The 17,394-nt window shown below is 37.0% G+C and overlaps 1 long non-coding RNA gene across 2 annotated transcripts in view; it reads left to right on the top strand.

Moving 5' to 3' along the window:
- The window catches only part of LOC109500178, a 42,282-nt gene that overhangs the window by 12,849 nt on the left and 12,039 nt on the right, over nt 1-17,394 (top strand). The gene's annotated exons all lie outside the window — the stretch shown is intronic.

Raw genomic sequence — 17,394 nt, 5'->3', positions numbered from 1 at the left:
AAGATCTCATTTCACATGGACCACCAGGGGAAACATGCATCTCTGGTTCCAACAAGCTCTAGGGTGTTAACCAGTTCTGACACTGCCACCTCTACCCTGCTGTCATAGACAGCCACAGCTCCTTATGAAACCCAAGTGCTGGGAATGCATTGCAAACTGTGAATGGTCCTATTAAAGCCCCCTCTCAAACTAAGCTTGAAGTGAAGGAGATAGAAACACCTCGCCCTTCACAGACATATGTGCACGCGTGTGCGCGCGCACACACACACACACACACACACACATATATGCACATCCTTTTCCCCCTTAACAATCTCCCTATATCCACTTCTTCTACCTTTTCATAGTCTTGATGTAGATGAGGACCCCTAAATGAGAGGCCCATGAGATTTTGTATTTTCCATTTCTTTTATAAATTCAGTATATGGCAATCTAGCACCTCATTTTAGAATTTCACATTATTTCCATTTGTATGGATCCCAATGCCTGAATTTTACTTCCTGATACACATCTAACTGTTCTTCTCTTTGGCTTACGCCATCTCACATATGTTATACCACACTGTAGCGTTGAGCTGAAGGCTGATTTTCTCCTAAGTTCTTGTAGTCTTCCTAATAAATTTAGAGAGGCTGGCCATGCACTTCATTCAGTATCCCTGGGCTGCTTCCCACACTATTTGGTTGAACCAAAGTAAAACTCCTCCATATCAAAGTTTAAAGGAGGAGAGAGAGGGAATTGGAGATTCTGTTGACTTACTTTCCCATTTCCCTCTGTCTTCCTGCCCACAATCCACCAAGATCAGAAACGGTGGTCTTTCCTTTAGTTCTCTTTCTGAGGGGCTGTGACTGTCTTTGCATACCCTCTTATTAAGTCTGCCAGGCATTGTTACCAGGAACAAAGCCACAGTATTTCTGCAAGGAATATTGTAACAAGCAGCAGGCCTATTAAAGCAAATGTTCTCTATTACATGTATTGACACTATAACTGCCTGAAATTTTGCTCTTCCAAAATCTTGAAGTTGGGTTCCACCCCCCTTCCTAATTGCTAAAGTAGGAAATATGGCTACCTCTATAGTAAAAATCAAATGCGGCTTATTGCCAGAATCACATGGTAGGGGGAGATTAAAATAGTGACTCCTGCCCTCTCAACTCTCACCAACCGATCACTGAGTCAGAATTTCTGAAGGTGGGGTTGGGGATCTTATTCCCCACCCACCACGATTCTGAGAGTCAACCATGCTTGGCAACTACTATTTTTTATCATTAAAACTGGAGCTCTATAGAGGTTATAAACTATTCTACAGAGAAGAAATGTTAGGTATAGACAATAAGAATCCTCTGTCAGACTCAATTTTAATCTCCAACATATTTTCAGCAATTTCCAGAATATGAGGACTCATGGGCATTTCTAAATTTTTGCTACTGATCAATAATCAATATAAGCCCATTAATTTTTGAAAAGTGAAACACATACTCCTACTGTACAGTAGTCCATGCAGTACTTTCATGCAATAATTGGAATTGATTTGGGGGAAATTTTTTTATTGCCTTACCTTCATCTGTAGGAAGGTCATAGAAAGCATTAATATATTTTGATATAAATTTTCTAAAGTGTCTAAGGAACAAAAGCTGAATAGTACTTTGAGAAAAAAAAATATGTGATTCTCACACTGTAAGAGAATTCAAAATCCTCTTGATGTCCAAGCAATATATAATATGTGAATGGAATACACCCAACATTTTTAATGCCTAAGCCTCACAGTATAAGTCAGAAAGAAGAGGGTGTTATTATCAAGAAGCTTTTGAGGATGAGAAAGAGTCTCCATTGTACCTATTCCCAAATACACTTGCTGATTTTACACAATGACACAAAAAGAGACAGGATAAAAATTTAACAGACTTCTATCTTAAGAAGTTATACCTCCTTATGCTAGCCTCTCTTGAACAAATAAACTTGAATACTTCAGATACATCTCAAAAGTTCCTAAATCATAATCTGAAGATTGTTTTAACATCAATTATTCCTGCAAATAACATTGGGGGTGGGGGCTTTTGTTGTCTCTATAATATGTAGTCACTGCCTCTACTATGGCTTATGTTTCAAAATTAAGAAGACAAGTACAAAATATTTAGAGAAAAAAAAAATAAGAGAAAACAGATTGTATCATATTTACTTCAGATTAGGGGAAGCTATTGCTATCTTTTCCAGAGTTAAATATATTATACCTAAAGTTTTAAGAAACTACTTAAAAAGAAATTAATTCTAATTCTATACTTATGTAGAATAGTGATTTCCAAACTTACGTAAGAAACAAGTCCCTTTAGTGATACAGAATCAAGGGAAAGTAATCAGAAGGTTTGTTTTAGGTGGTCTCTCCAAAATAACATGATCAATCTCTTTTATGCCCATTTTTCTTGAAGTCTTTTTGGATCAATTACATTAGTAAATGTTTCAGCTCTCCAACAATGTCAGAACATTTGTAGCTGTATCTTCATCAGAACCATCTTGTAGCTCACAAGCACAGTTCTGGGGTATTTTATTTTATCTGGACACATTATTAGATCTCTAAGAGACTGATAGCATTTCTCATAGATGTTACTTAATGGGTTTAACACTATACCTCAGCAAATGCATACTTGAGTTAACCTGTACTTTAAACAGCTTAATTAGAACTTAATTACTGGACTTCTCGTCCCTAAAAAGTTCTCCTTAAGGAATTCACACAGTAGTGGAGTTAAATGAGGTGATTCTGAATAGTTGTCAGGAATAATAGCTACCTTGTTGAGGACCTACTCAGATTTCTTGACTAGGACATTGTCTTTATTCTATATCCATTGCCATAAAATAAGGTAAAACTCACCTTGAATGGATACATACCTTTTTTTTAGGTTATCAATTCTATCACATTATCAAAAGTGGTCTCCAAGATAGTGTTCCCCACTCCTACCAAGGACATCCCAGGCAATCCATATGAGTTGAGAAGAAAATATTAAAATTTCTATTTATTCTTTTCATAAAAAAGAAAATTCAGCTTTATCCATTTCCTAGCACTTAATATTCAGACAAACACATTCTCATCCATCCACGTATCAGATATCTGTCACAAATAGGATATGAAGTATCTTGAGGGAAAAGGGTCGCTCCCCAATGTGGAGGGGTTAGAACTGGTGCCACCCTTGTTTGTTTCCTGTATACATGTGTAATGGACATAGTGGACTTGAAGTGTGACTAGCTATGTAGATTTATGGATTTTTTCTAGTTTTAGCAGAAGAATTCATATAAACTAGACAAGTGGTTTTAAAATATTCCTTCAAAGACCTCAGACTACATACAATACTAACAATGATAAACATGGGTGAACAATAAATAGCAGAGTGGATACTACTTCTTACATGAGATTTTCATTATGAAATGCAAAAACATAATAATAATCTGGCCACCAAAAATAAATCAGATTTATCAAAAATGGTATTTGAGATATGGATTTATACTTACTGTGGTTAGTAATTGCCCCACCTTAACTCTTTGTAGTGCCATAAGTTATCAACAAATGATACTGTCATTTAGCAAGATATTTAAAATAACTTATTTTCATGCTTGATTGATTAGCAAGATATTTAAAATAACTTATTTATTCATGCTTAGCTTACTTTTATTTATTTCTGTGTATGTTTTTAATGCACAAAATATTAGTAAAATGAATTATTTAATATATAAGCAAGTAAACATATATAAAGATATTTGGGGAATTTATTCTAAAAATATTTTACCAACAAACATATTACTAAAATAGTTTATAGATCATCGACCTACAAAAATGGCAAAAAGAAGAGATATAGCAAAATATATCAAGTAACCCACAAATAAGCTACACACACACACACACACACACACACACACACACACACACTGTTGGGATATATATTACGTTTTCATACTTGTTCTGAATAGAAGCGTGCTTTATGTTTTGGGAATACACACCAAGCTAATAAGTCCCACTCTGAAGCTTTGATTTAGAGCTTAAAAGTTCTAAATATTCCTTTTATCCTCCTTTCTTCAGCACATTTCTTCATTGCCCAATTCAGACTAACTAAGGAATTACTCCTGAGATCTTAAAAAAAACAAAAACAGAAACTTGAGTTGCAATACAATTAGGTTCTCTGTCTGTTTCTGGTTTAAGGGAAGCCACACTTATTCAATCCCAGATTAAAATATGCCGTGAGGAAATATGGAAGTATTAGCAGGAAACTATCTCTTCACTAGTTTTACTGGTGATACTTGAAATGATGTCCCAGTCCATAATGCCTGGGGTAGAATGAAGGAGTTTTCACCAATATTAGCACCTCTAAGGAAGGTTGAGATAATGGTTGTCATCATCTGAGAGCAGAAGAAAAAAAAAGATGGTACAACTAAAAGATCAAACACTCTAACTCTAGAAATAGCAAAAACTCCTTGTGATTATAATAAAATCCAAAGCAAGACACCTGTGAGCCGCTTACCACCCAATCAAATGTCTCATCCTTTTATAAAAGTTAAAATATTCTCAGTGAGTTGACCTTTTCACTTTACTATGAGTTTCCCTAAAGGTAAATCTTTAGTAGAAATAATTTGATTCAGGGTTCCTACTCCAAGGGTGGCAAAAACCTAGAAGAGCTTCCCTTGCATATGAAAGCTTCTTTTTTTAGTCTCCTATAATTTTAAAGGTATTTTAAAAATGTTCCTGAGATCAGACTTTATGTGCAACATGTCACGAGAGAGTGGATATTTATGATCAAACTGCTCTTCTAAAATGTATCATAAAACCAGGTTTATAGTAAATGTTCTTCAGACCATTAGCTACCATAATTCTCTAGTCCTTTTCTTAGCTTTTTATTAATAGTGTACAATCCTCATTACTACTAAGTGTTACTTGTTAAATACAGAGCCATCTACCATAAGCTGGATTCTCCTCCTGCTCCCTGTTCTACAAAATACCTACAAATAGCCTCAAGACCCATCTGTCTAGGATGCTTGAGGGCCCTCCCTCTTAGAAACAGGGAAAAGGGGCTCCCTAGTCTTTTCAGGACTTTTCCATTACTAGAACTTAGTAAGCCTCAAAATTCAGCTTGGCATTATGATTCATTTGCTGGCAAACTTTCTTAATGAACTAATCTCCTAGTAACTTGCTATGCAGAAGAAAAAAAAAGGAAATTGACATTCAGAAACAACAGAAAGACTGGAAGAGGAAAACCCAGAAACAAAAGAGAGGTCCTTTCCTTCATCTATTATTACTTTTGATTTCAGTGTCACCTTATAAAGTCCAGTTAGTAAAACTGACAGCAGTGGGTATGTTTTACTTTCAGTCTCTGTAGTGTGCTGTCTAGAGTAAGTGAAGGCACCTTCTAGAGGTCTCTGACAATCCCAGAGGAAATCTTTCTGCTTCCTCACTGAAGCCCAGAGGGGAAGGCTCAAGGCAGTTCAGCTGAACCAGATTGCTTATGTGATGAGGATGGACAGCAGGAAGAGAGTGAAGCAATTCTGCAGAGTGGATGGCGAATAATAAAAGAGAAGACAGATAGCAGGAACTTCAAGGACTCAAGGGACACCATCTGAAGCAAAGTGACATTGATATCAACATCTAGGAAATGATAGAGGCAGATAAATTGCTCAGGCAAGAAAAAAAGAGATAGGATGACCCAGTTTAAGCAAAAAGTAATTTGCTAATCACAAGGTAAAGAAATAACACAATAGGCTCCTCTCTCCACTCATACACAGCAGGTATAGCCATTATCCAGATAGAGCAGTAGACAGAAAAGGAGATCAACTCAAACGTAACTGGTGCTCAAACCACAGAGGGTTTCTTCAGAACAAGAGCTCACCCCAAAGAAAAATTGGCAGCCAGTGCCACCTGCAGAGGAAAGATATATCTTCTGCAGGCACCAGCTCTCCAAAGGTGACAGGCTGATATATTCTGCTGAATAAATCGAAAAACTTTCAAGTGGTCTAAAAAAGGTAGTCTGAAGTAGACTGCACTGCAGGGATCCAATCAAGTTAAGAATGTCAGGAGCCTGTGGCAACATCCACACCAGGAAAAAAGGCCCCCAAACTCTGAGTTAAGTGCAAATGAGAAAATATCATGGTGGGTTTTGTTTCTTTGTGTGAGTATATTTTGGATTTTTTTTCCAGTGGTTGTATGTTGTGATATTTTAAAAGACACAAAATGGCAAATGGTTCTTTTCACATATGGAGAAAAGCAGGCACATAAAGTACTTTTTCCTCAAACACATATCAGGTGCATTACTTTCTCCTGTATTTTTTCTTCAGCTTTTTGACCCACCTGAAACTGACTTTCCCTTTCTCCAGGCTGTGTTCAAGCCCTGCCTCCTTCATGAATCTCTCCCGGATGAATCTTTCATTGATCTCTCTTCTCTCTCAACTCGTAATTTGCTTATTGCTTGAATCATTCAATGTAGAGCTTAATTAAATACTGTCTTACCTTCTAATTGCTTTTTTTGGGTAAATGTCACCTCCTAAACAAAACTACAAGATCCTTGAAAGCAGAGTTATGTCCAACACATATATTCTATTCTCTTAACCAAGCTGAATACCCATGTTGAGGGTTTGTCTTTGTCATCTAATATGAGGAATGTGAAGAAGGCCTCCTTATTCAAAAAGATCTCCCCTCTCCTGTGTTTGTTTTCTTTCAGCCAAAGTATTCATTCATTTGGGTTAAGAAATTAGCTCAGTTACAGTACTGAAGTTCCAAGAATGATTTCTATGCTAAGCGGTTCTGTAATGACATGCAAAGATAATCCCTGGGACTCCAAAGACATGGGTTTGACTCCTTATTCAGTCACTTCCTGCTGATGTAATCTTGGCAAGTTATTTACACCTCCGGTGGTTTGTTCATCTATAACATGGGGAAATAGCATTCTACTCATGATTATATGACAACTGAAAGAAAATACTACATGTAATATTTAGCCTCTAGCAAGCACATGCTAAGCATTAGTTTTGTTAACAATAATCACGAGTGCTGAGAGAGAAACTGTGAATGGTCTGATATTTAACCCTAATTGAAAGCTGACAACTGAGCCTGCCAGTTCCGTGGATGCTGGGAGAAGACACTAGACTACTGAGTCAGAGACAACAGACTTTGCTACTCACAGCACAGCAAGAGCCTGAGCATTCTGTTTACATCACTTCCACTCACTTCTCAAATTCCATGAGACTTGGGTCACAGTCCAGAAACTCTGAGCCTAGCTAGGAAACCCAAATCTTTTATAACGGGCTGCAAGCAAACCTGCCTGATCTTCCCCCTGGAGGGGGAACATTATCCTTACTATCAGTAATCAGGCCTGCCCTCTGCTCCTGAGAGAACCACTCTATCTTCCAAGGCAGTTTGCTATACAAATATCCATAAAAAAATAGTACCACCACTCCCAATGTGTACAAGAAACGATCAAGCTATGCAGAACCGTCTCCCAACATATTACCCTCTACTAGCAAGGATCTTGCAATCTGTAGGAGGAGACAGAGAAGTAAATTAAATATTAAAGGATATAGAAATAGGTATTATTCAAAAAACTTTTGGATACAATAAGTGCATACAATAAACAAAACACGTAGCTTTCCAGAAATGTGAAGCCATGTGTTGACTAACATGAAAAATGTTTATGATATATTGTTGGCTGAAGAAAGTGGGCCTAAAAGGTAAGTATCCTCTACTCCCATTAATATTTTCAGGTAAATCATTTATATGGCATATTGCCAGTGGTCAACAAAATCACTTATTTATATTAAACATTAAATTCACAATATATAATGTTTATAAATATAGGTATCCCCCACTTTTCAAAAGTTCATATTATGCCCCTTCGCTTTTTATGAAAGCTGTACATTAATACCTGTTTTCACTAACTGAAATCTCAAGATTTTTGCTTTTATGAAAAAAATGCAAAAAAAAACAAAAACAGCGTTCAGTGTTTGTTTTGCAGCGAGTCATTTCAGAGGCAGCAAGAGAGACACTGCCAAGCTCCTTCCCCAGGAACTACACTCAGCATCTCAGCATCAAGCCCCCTTACCTGTGAACTGTGTCAGTGAGCATCTGTGCTTTATGTAGATCTTTTCTGTGTATCTTAGAAAGATATGTCCCAAGGTATCAGAAAAGCCTAAGAGAGGTTATTTTTGGGGTCTAAGAACACTCAAGAATTTTTCCACATAAATTAACGGTAATTACTTCTTCACTTTTCGCCATTTAGACTTTTGAAAGTTTTCATAAGAATGTTCTATTTTTGGATAGCAGGGGAAACCTATACTGTCTTGGAACAATATAAGGTTGGTTATCCCTCCAACTTAAGAGCTATGCATAAGAAGTTATCTAAAAAAAAAAAAAAGGGAATCCAGGCAGGCTTCCTAGAGGAAGTAATGATTGAGTAGAATTTTTAATTAGATATCAAAAGAAGAAAATTCAGTCAAGATGGATGTGAATACATTAAACACAGAATAGCCTGATGTACTCATGAAACTATAACACTGCATATTATTTGATGTAACTGGCATAAACAATGAATGTGAAAAAAAATAGTCAAAAGTGGGGCTAAAAAGGTAAACATGGACCAGATAAAAATAGCAGTCAATAATGTGCACTAAAAGGTCAGAAGATCAGAGACAGAACTTACCTATTTCAGAGTTCTGCCTGGGGCAGTCCCCATTCTAAAATCCAGGTTCAATAATGTGCATACACTGTTGCTTGCTGAAAAGGGATTTGAACTTGGAGTCTCTCTAGCTCTCTCCATCCCTGAGCTACATTCATGTATCAAATCCAAGTGGATCTCTCCACCTGGATTACCCCTGACACATCAGATTTGTCAGTTCAAAACAGTGCACATCATCCCTACTTCCCCCACATATCCACTCCTTTTTCTATGTTTCCTTCTCGAGGACTGACACTGCCATCCTCCTGTACCTCAATCCCAAACCCAGAAGTTCTCCCTCCATTCTCCTTACCATCATTCCCCTCCCCCCACACACACACCCCGAAGTTCAGTCAGACATATTTTCTTCCTGCTGCATCCACAACCTCTTAGCTCAGCCCCTTGCCATGACTCTCTGAATGCTTGCAGCAGCCTCCTGCCAAGTCCCTGCAGTGTATCTTCCACGCAACTGTACTGATGGAAGTGCCAATATGATCATGTTCACTGATACCTACAAGGTAAAGTTCACATTCTTTCTCATGGATGTGAGCCCCTTCATGATCTGGCCTGTTCTACTTTTCTATCCTTGCCACAATTGCCACCTTTAAGCACTGCACAGTTCTGACATGTAAACTATGGTGGTTCCTCCTCAGAAAATACCATGTCTTTCCATTCCTTCTCATCTTCTCACAGGCTACAGCCTCTGCCTAGAAAGTTCTGTCTCTTCTCCCAACACCCCCAGTCCTTTCCTTAGCCATCTGGGGAACTATTCTTTATCTTTTAAGATTCAGGAAGCATCAACCCCTCAGAAAGCATCTCCTGGGCAGTTAAGTGCTTCTTCCTGTGCCAGCAACTAGTGTTACATGTGGCTCATAGCAGATATGTTACAAATATAGCAACTGACACATTGCTTTATTATTCGTTTATATCTCTCTTTGACATAAAATTTTACTTGTTTGTGAAATTCTGGAAGGCAGGGGCAATGTCTTATTCTTTGCATTTTTAGTGCTCACCACATAATGGATACATTATAAATGGTTATATGATTGGCTCCTGGATAAATGGGTAGATGAATAGTTTCTAGTTGTTTGCCTGTATTAATATTAATTGCATTTTAATTAATTAATTAATTTTAATTAATTTAATTAATTGTTAAAAGAATTTTTCCAATAGAGGAGACATGTTTTCTTAATCCTAGCTCATCTAGTGCCTTAATCTCTCCTTTTTAAACACACATACATCCATACACACACACACATGTGCGTGTTCATGCCCAAGAAATTGCCTTAAAAAAAGGTCTTGTTATAGGAAATGTGCTAAACATTCACCAAAGCCAAATATAATCACTAAATAACTAAATATAATAATTATTTAAAGAACATTTAGCTAATAATAGTTCTGCCTATTGTGTGTTCACTATAAGCCTTGTGTATCTTCTACATAATACCCTATGATGTATATATTATTATCCCCATTTTATAGATCCCCATCTTATACATAACACCCTAGATGTATATATTATTATCCCCATATCTACTGTCTGTTAGAGCATGTAAAGACATGGCCAGGAAAAGGTCAAACTGGGACCTGAAACCCCGCATACCTAACTTAAAGTAAATGTTTTATCCACTTCGAGAATCAAGTCATTAACATTTACACTGGGAAAAACGGCATAAGGGATGTGACTTTCTCTTTAATAATTATGTAAACAGTATCAGTATTTTCTTGGACATTTTGAAGATAGGATTTAACCAACAGCTCCACCATGAGTACAGCAGGAAAGTAATAGCAGAACTGGTCAATATGAAAATTCATTTTATACCACAGTTTATACTGCCCCATTTATAGTTTGTCTAAAAAAAAGAGACAAGTTTGCCAACAATAATCTGTAATTATTTTTGCAATGCATATGAATAAGACAGCAATATTTCTGTTTCAGGCCATGTTCTCTAAATTGTTTTCAAACAATCCAAAAACACTCCTAGCAGGTTAGAGAACAGAATTCTCAGTAAATATTATTGTAAGTGTTTTTAGTTTTAAAAAATGATTTCTTTTGTTTTTTTTCCTTAATGAGAATGAAAAATACAAATAAATTGGAGCTTAGCTACACTGTGGAGAACATTTTGTATAGAATTTGGTTTGCTCAGCTTTGTCTCACATAACTGCTTAGAGTATTAACAAATACTAGAAGCTTGAAATAAGAAACACATACACCTGCCTACCTGTAGTGTGGTAGGCAGCCTCCAAGGTCATCCAAAGATTCCTACCTCCTAGTGTTCATACTCTTGTGTAGTTCTTTCCACCCTCAGAGTTGATCTATGTGACCAATTGAATATAGAAGTTATAATATATAACTTACAAGGCTAGATCATAAAAGATATTTTGCTTCCTCTATTTTCCTCTCCCTTTCTCCCATCCTGTCCCACTCTGGGGGAATGTAACTTCCATGATATGAGGCTAGCCTACCTACCCCTTAAGCAGCCCTATGGAAAGGCCCACATCATGAGAAACTGAGGCTTCCTGCCAAGAGCCAGTGAGGGACTGAGGGTTCTGGCCAACACCATATGAGTGAGCCATTATTGAAGTGATCTTCCAGCCTGTCAACTTCCAGATGATGACAGGACTTCTTGACCACATGAGAGACTCTGAAATTAGCTGCTACCAAATGCTGACTCTCAGAAACTCTGCAAGAAAATAAATTTTTGTTGCTTTCAGCTGCAAAGCATTGTGGGTAATTTGTCACCTGGCAATAGGTGTGATAAAGACACCATCCAAAACCCATACACAACACTTCTTGAATCCCCTTGCCCAAAAATGTAGCTTCCCATCCACAATTTGATGAGTGTTAGTGTAGGAAAAGCAGTCATTATTCTAGTTAGCCATGCATCCTGTTAAAAATTAGAAAAAAGGCAGAGGTGGACAGATATTAGGAGATAAATAGCAGCCTGTAGGAGACTCTGATGTTGGCAGCCTCCAATGAACTACACCTCCCGGAATTCACACCTATGTAGAGTTTCTTCCCATGTGGCCTAGCCAGGTGACTCACATTGGCCCCTGGAATACTGGCAAGCACGATGCTAGCAGAGGCTTACATAGTGGGTTTCATCCTCTTGGCTCATTTCCTTTTATGAGCCTAGGTGCCATTTGGTAAGGAAGTCCTATTGATCCTCCTGGAGAGAGAGAGGCCATGTAAAGAACAAAAGTGTCCCATCCAAGCTTCCAGTTGACTGCAGTTGCAAGAGTGATCCCAGCCAACACTATGTGCAGCAAAAGAATCAATACAGAACCACAAGAGAGAACCAATGTTTAAAGTCAACAGTTGGAGGTATTTTGTTACACACAATGGATAACTGAAACACAACCCTAGCGCATATAAAATAGTTTACCTGAAAACTCACTGCAAACTATAAACTATTTTATTTTTTAATATATTCTGAAGCCTTTATTTATTTTTTATTATCAAGTTATTTAACTTACAGTGTAGTCTTGGTTTCAGGAGTAGAACCCAGTGATTCATTACTTACATACAACACCCAGCGTTTATCCCAACAAATGCCCTCCTTAATGCCTGTCACCCATTTAGCCCACCCCCATCAACCCTCACTTTGTTGTCTGTATTTAAGAGTCTCTTACAGTTTGCTTCCCTTTCTGTTTCTATCTTATTTTTCCTTCCCTTCCCCTATGATCATCTGTTAAGATTCTCAAATTCCATATATGATTGAAATCATATATCTGTCTTTCTATGACTGACTTATTTTGCTTATCATAATACCCTCCAGTTCCATCCACATTGTTACAAATGGCAAAATTTCATTCTTTTTCATTGCTGAGTAATATTCCTGTGTGTGTGTGTGTGTGTGTGTGTGTGTGTGTATACACACCACATTTTCTTAATCCATTCATCAGTTGATGGACATTTGGGCTCCTTCCATAATTTGGCTATTGTGATAGCATTGCTATAAACATTGGGGTACATGTGCCCCTATGAATCAGCATTCCTGTATCTTTTGCATAAATTCCTAGTAGTGCAATTGCTATGGCATCGGGTAATTCTATTTTTAATTTTTTGAGGAACCACCATACTGTTTTCCAGAGTGGCTGCACTAGGTTGCATTCCCACCAACAGTGCAAAAGAGTTCCCCTTTCTCCACATCCTCACCAACATCTGTTGTTTCTTGAATTGTTAATTTTAGCCATTCTGACTGGTGTGAGGAGGTATCTCATTGTGGTTTTGATTTGTATTTCCTTGATGATGAGTGATGTCAAGCATTTTTTCATGTGTCTGTTTGCCATGTGGATGTCTTCTTTGGAAACGTGTCTATCCATGTCTTCTGCCCATTTTGTCACTGGATTATTTGTTTTTTGGGTGTTGAGTTTGGTCAGTTATTTATAGATTTTGGATACTAACCCTTTATCTGATGTGTCATTTGCAAATATCTTCTCCCATTCTGTCAGTTGCCTTTTAGTTTTATTGATTGTTTCCTTCTCTGTGCAGAAGCTTTTATCTTGATAGATCCCAATAATTCATTTTTGGTTGTTTCCTTTGCCTTCAGAGACATGTCAAGTCTCTAAAGCAGTCAAGAACCTGCTGCAGTCAAGGTCAAAGAGGTTGCTGCCTGTTTTCTCCTCTAGGATTTTGATGGTTTTCTGTCTCACATTTAGGTCTTTCATCCATCTTGAGTTCATTTTTGTGTGTGGTATAAGAAAGTGGTCCAGGTTCATTCTTATTCACGTTGGTATCCAGTTTTCCCAGCACCATTTGCTAAAGAGACTGTCCTTTTTCCATACGATACTCTTTCCTGCTTTGTCAAAGATTAAGTGGCCATATATTTGTGGGTACATTTCTGCATTGTCTATTCTATTCCATTGATCTATGTGTCTGTTTTTGTGCCAATTCCATACTGTCTTGATGATAACAGCTTAGTAACACATCTTGAAGTCCAGGATTGTGATACCTCCAGCTTTGGCTTTTTCAACATTACTTTGGCTATTTGAGGTCTTTACTGGTTCCATACAAATTTTATAATTGTTTGTTCTAGCTCTGTGAAGAATGCTGATACTATTTTGATTGGGATTGCATTGAATGTGTAGATTGTTTTGGGTAGTATCAACATTTAACAATATTTGTTCTTCCAATCCGTGAGCATGGAATGTTTTTCCATTTTTTTTGTGTGTCTTCAATTTCTTTCATAAGCTTTCTATAGTTTTCAGCATACAGATATTTCACTTCTTTGGTTAGATTTATTCCTAGATATTTTATGATTTTTGGTGCAATTGTAAATGGGATTGATTCCCTGATATCTCTTTCTGTTGTTTCATTCATTAGTGATGTATAGAAATGCAGCCAATTTCTGTACATTGATTTTATATCCTGAGACTTTGCTGAATTCATGGATCAGCTGTAGCAGTTTTTTGGTGGAGTCTTTCAGTTTTCCATGTAGGGTATCATGTCATCTGCAAAGAGTGAAAATTTGACTTCTTCTTTCCCAATTTGTATGCCTTTTATTTTGTTCTCTTGTCTGATTGCTGAGTCTAGGACTTCCAACACGATGTTGAATAACAGTGGTGAGAGTGGTCATCCCTGTTGTGTTCCTGATCTCAGGGGGAAAGTTTTGGGTTTTTCCCCATTGAGGATGATATTAGCTGTGGGCCTTTCATATATGGCTTTTATGATGTTAAGGTATGTCCCTTCTATCCTGACTTTCTTGAGAGTTTTTATTAAGAAAGTATGCTTTATTTTGTCAAATGCTTTTTCTGCATCTATTGACAGGATCATATGGTTCTTATCCTGTCTTCTATTAATGCAATGTATCATGTTGATTGACTTGTGAATATTGAACCAGTCCTGTATCCCAGACATGAATCCTACTTAATCATGGCGAATAATTCTTTTAATGTACTGTGGAATTCATTTTGTTAGTATCTTGTTGAGAATTTTTATATCCAGGTTCATCAGGGATATTGACCTGTAATTCTCCTATTTAGTGTGCTCTATGGAACCAAGGTAATGCTGGCTTCATAGAATGAGTCTGGAAGCTCTCCTTCCATTTATATTTTTTGGAACAGTTTGAGAAAAATAGGTATTAATTCTGCTTTAAATGTCTGGTAGAATTACCCTGGCCCAGGACTCTTGTTTCTTGGGAGATTTTTGATAACCAATTCAATTTCTTCACTGGTTATGGGTCTGTTCAAATTTTCGATTTCTTCCTGCTTGAGTTTTGGTAGTGTGTGGGTGTCTAGGAATTTGTCTATTTCTTCTAGATTGTCCAGTTTGTTGGCAAATAATTTTTCATAGTATTCCCTAATAATTGTTTGTATTTCTGTGGTATTGGTTGTACTTTCTCCTCTTCCATTCATGATTTTATCTATTTGGCTACATTCTCTTTTCTTTTTGAGAAGTCTGGATAGGGGGTTATAAATTTTGTTTATTCTTTTAAGAAACTCACTCTTAAGATTCACTGATCTGTTCTACTCTTTTCTTGGATTCTATGTCATTTATTTCTGTTCTAATATTTATTATTTCTCTTCTGTTGGCTTTCAGGTTTCTTTGCTGCTGCTTTTCTAGCTCTGTTAGGTGTAAGGTCCGTTTGTGTATTTGGGACCTTTCTTGATTCTTGAGATAGGCTTGAATTGCAATTTCCTCCTAGAACTGCTTTGCAGTACCCCAAAGGGCTTGGGCTGTCATGTTTCTCATTTCACTTGTTTCCATGTATTTTTTAATTTCTTCTTTAATTTATTGGTTGACCCATTCATTCTTTAATAGGGTGTTCTTTAACCTCCATGCATTTGGGGGCTTTCCAAATTTTGTGTGTGTGTTTGATTTCAAGTTTCATAACGTGTTGTCTGAAAATATGCATGGTACAATCTCAATCTTTTTATACTTGTTCAGGGCTGTTTTGTGACCCAGTATGTGACCTATTCTGGAGAATGTTCCATGAACACTCAAGAAGAATGTGTATTTTGCTGCTTTATCATGAAAAGTTCTGAATATATCTGTTAAGTCCATCTGGTCCAATGGATCATCCAGAGCCATTGTTTCCTTATTGATTTTCTGCCTAGATGATCTGCCCATTGTTGTAAGTGGAGTATTAAAGTCACCTATAATTACAATATTATTATCAATAAGTTTTTGTTTACAATTAATTGATTAATATATTTGATTGCCACCACATTGGGGACAATAAACGTTTATAATTGTTACCTTTTCTTGATGGATAGACCCCATAATTATGATATAATGCCCTTCATCATCTCTTGTTACAGTCTTTGTTTTAAAATCTACTTTTTCTGATATAAGCATGGCTACTCCAGCTTTCTTTTGACATTCATTAGCATGATAGATGGTTCTCCATTTCCTCACTTCCAATCTGCAGGTGTCCTCAGGTCTAAAATGAGTCTCTTATAGACAGCATATAGATATATCTTGGTTTTTGTTTTTGTTTTTGTTTTATCAATTCTGATACCCTATGTCTTTTGATTGGGGCATTTAGTCCATTTACATTCAGAGTGATTATTGAAAGATATGGATTTAGTACCATTGTGTTATCTATAGGTTTCATGTTTGTGATGATATCTCTGGTCTTTTTTAGTCTTTACTTCTTTCCACTCACAGAGTTCCCCTTAGGATCTCTTGCAGGGCTGGTTTAGTGGTCTCGAACTCCTTTAGTTTTTGTTCATCTGGGAAATTCTTTATCTCTCCTTCTATTCTAAATGACACCCTTGCTGAATAAAGGATTCTTGGCTGCATATTTTTCCTATTCAGCACATTGAATATTTCCTGCGACTCCATTCTCCCTGCCAAGTTTCAGTGGACAGGTCTCTTACTAAACTTATGTGTCTACCCTGGTAGGTTAAAGACCTTTTGTCCCTAGCTGCTTTCAGAATTCTCTCTTTATCTTTGTAGTTTGAAGTTACACTAAGATATGTCATGGTGGTGACCTGTTTTTGTTGATTTTGAAGAGAGTTCTCTGTGCCTCTTATATTTGGGTGCCTGTTTCCTTCCCCAGATTAGGGAAGTTCTCAGCTATAATTTGTTCAAATAAACCTTCTGTCCCTTTCTCTTGCTCTTCTTCTGGAACTCCTATAATACAGATATTGTTTTGTTTCATGGAATCACTTAGTTCTCTAATTCTCCCCTTGTGATCTAGTAATTTCCTTTTCCTCTTTTTTTTTTTCAGCTTCATCATTTCCCATAATTTTATCTTCTATTTCACCTATTGTCTCCTCTGCTTCATCCATTCTCACTGTCATGGCATCTAGTTTATTTTGCATCTCATTTATAGCATTTCTTAATTCCCTGTGACTAGTTCTTAGGTCTTTCATCTCTGCAGCAAGAGATTCTCTGTTGTCTCCTACACTTTTTTTTTATAAAGCCCAGCTATTAGTCTAATGACTGTTATTCTAAATTCTTGGTCAGATATATTGTTTATATCTGTTTTGAGCAATCCTCTGGCTGTGATTTCTTCCTGAATTTTCTTTTGGGGTGAATTCTTTCATTTTGTTATTTTGGCTAAGTCTCTGTCTTTTGCATGTTTTAATAGCTTGTTATGTGTCCTGCACCTGTGAGTGCTACTCTATCAAAAAGGGGTCATACACTGTCCGGGTCTGACACTTCAGGAAGTGTTTCTGATGTATGTTGCATGCACTCTGTTGTTGCATTTTGGCTGCTCTATCTCACTGGTCAGGTCTCTGCAGAGCTCCTCCTTGCTTGTAGTGGTGA

The sequence above is a fragment of the Felis catus genome, chromosome B2, assembly GCF_018350175.1.
Source record: "Felis catus isolate Fca126 chromosome B2, F.catus_Fca126_mat1.0, whole genome shotgun sequence".
Taxonomy (NCBI): domain Eukaryota; kingdom Metazoa; phylum Chordata; class Mammalia; order Carnivora; family Felidae; genus Felis; species Felis catus.
Note: the sequence above shows the minus strand (reverse complement) of the source record. Positions and strands in the feature narration are given on the sequence as shown.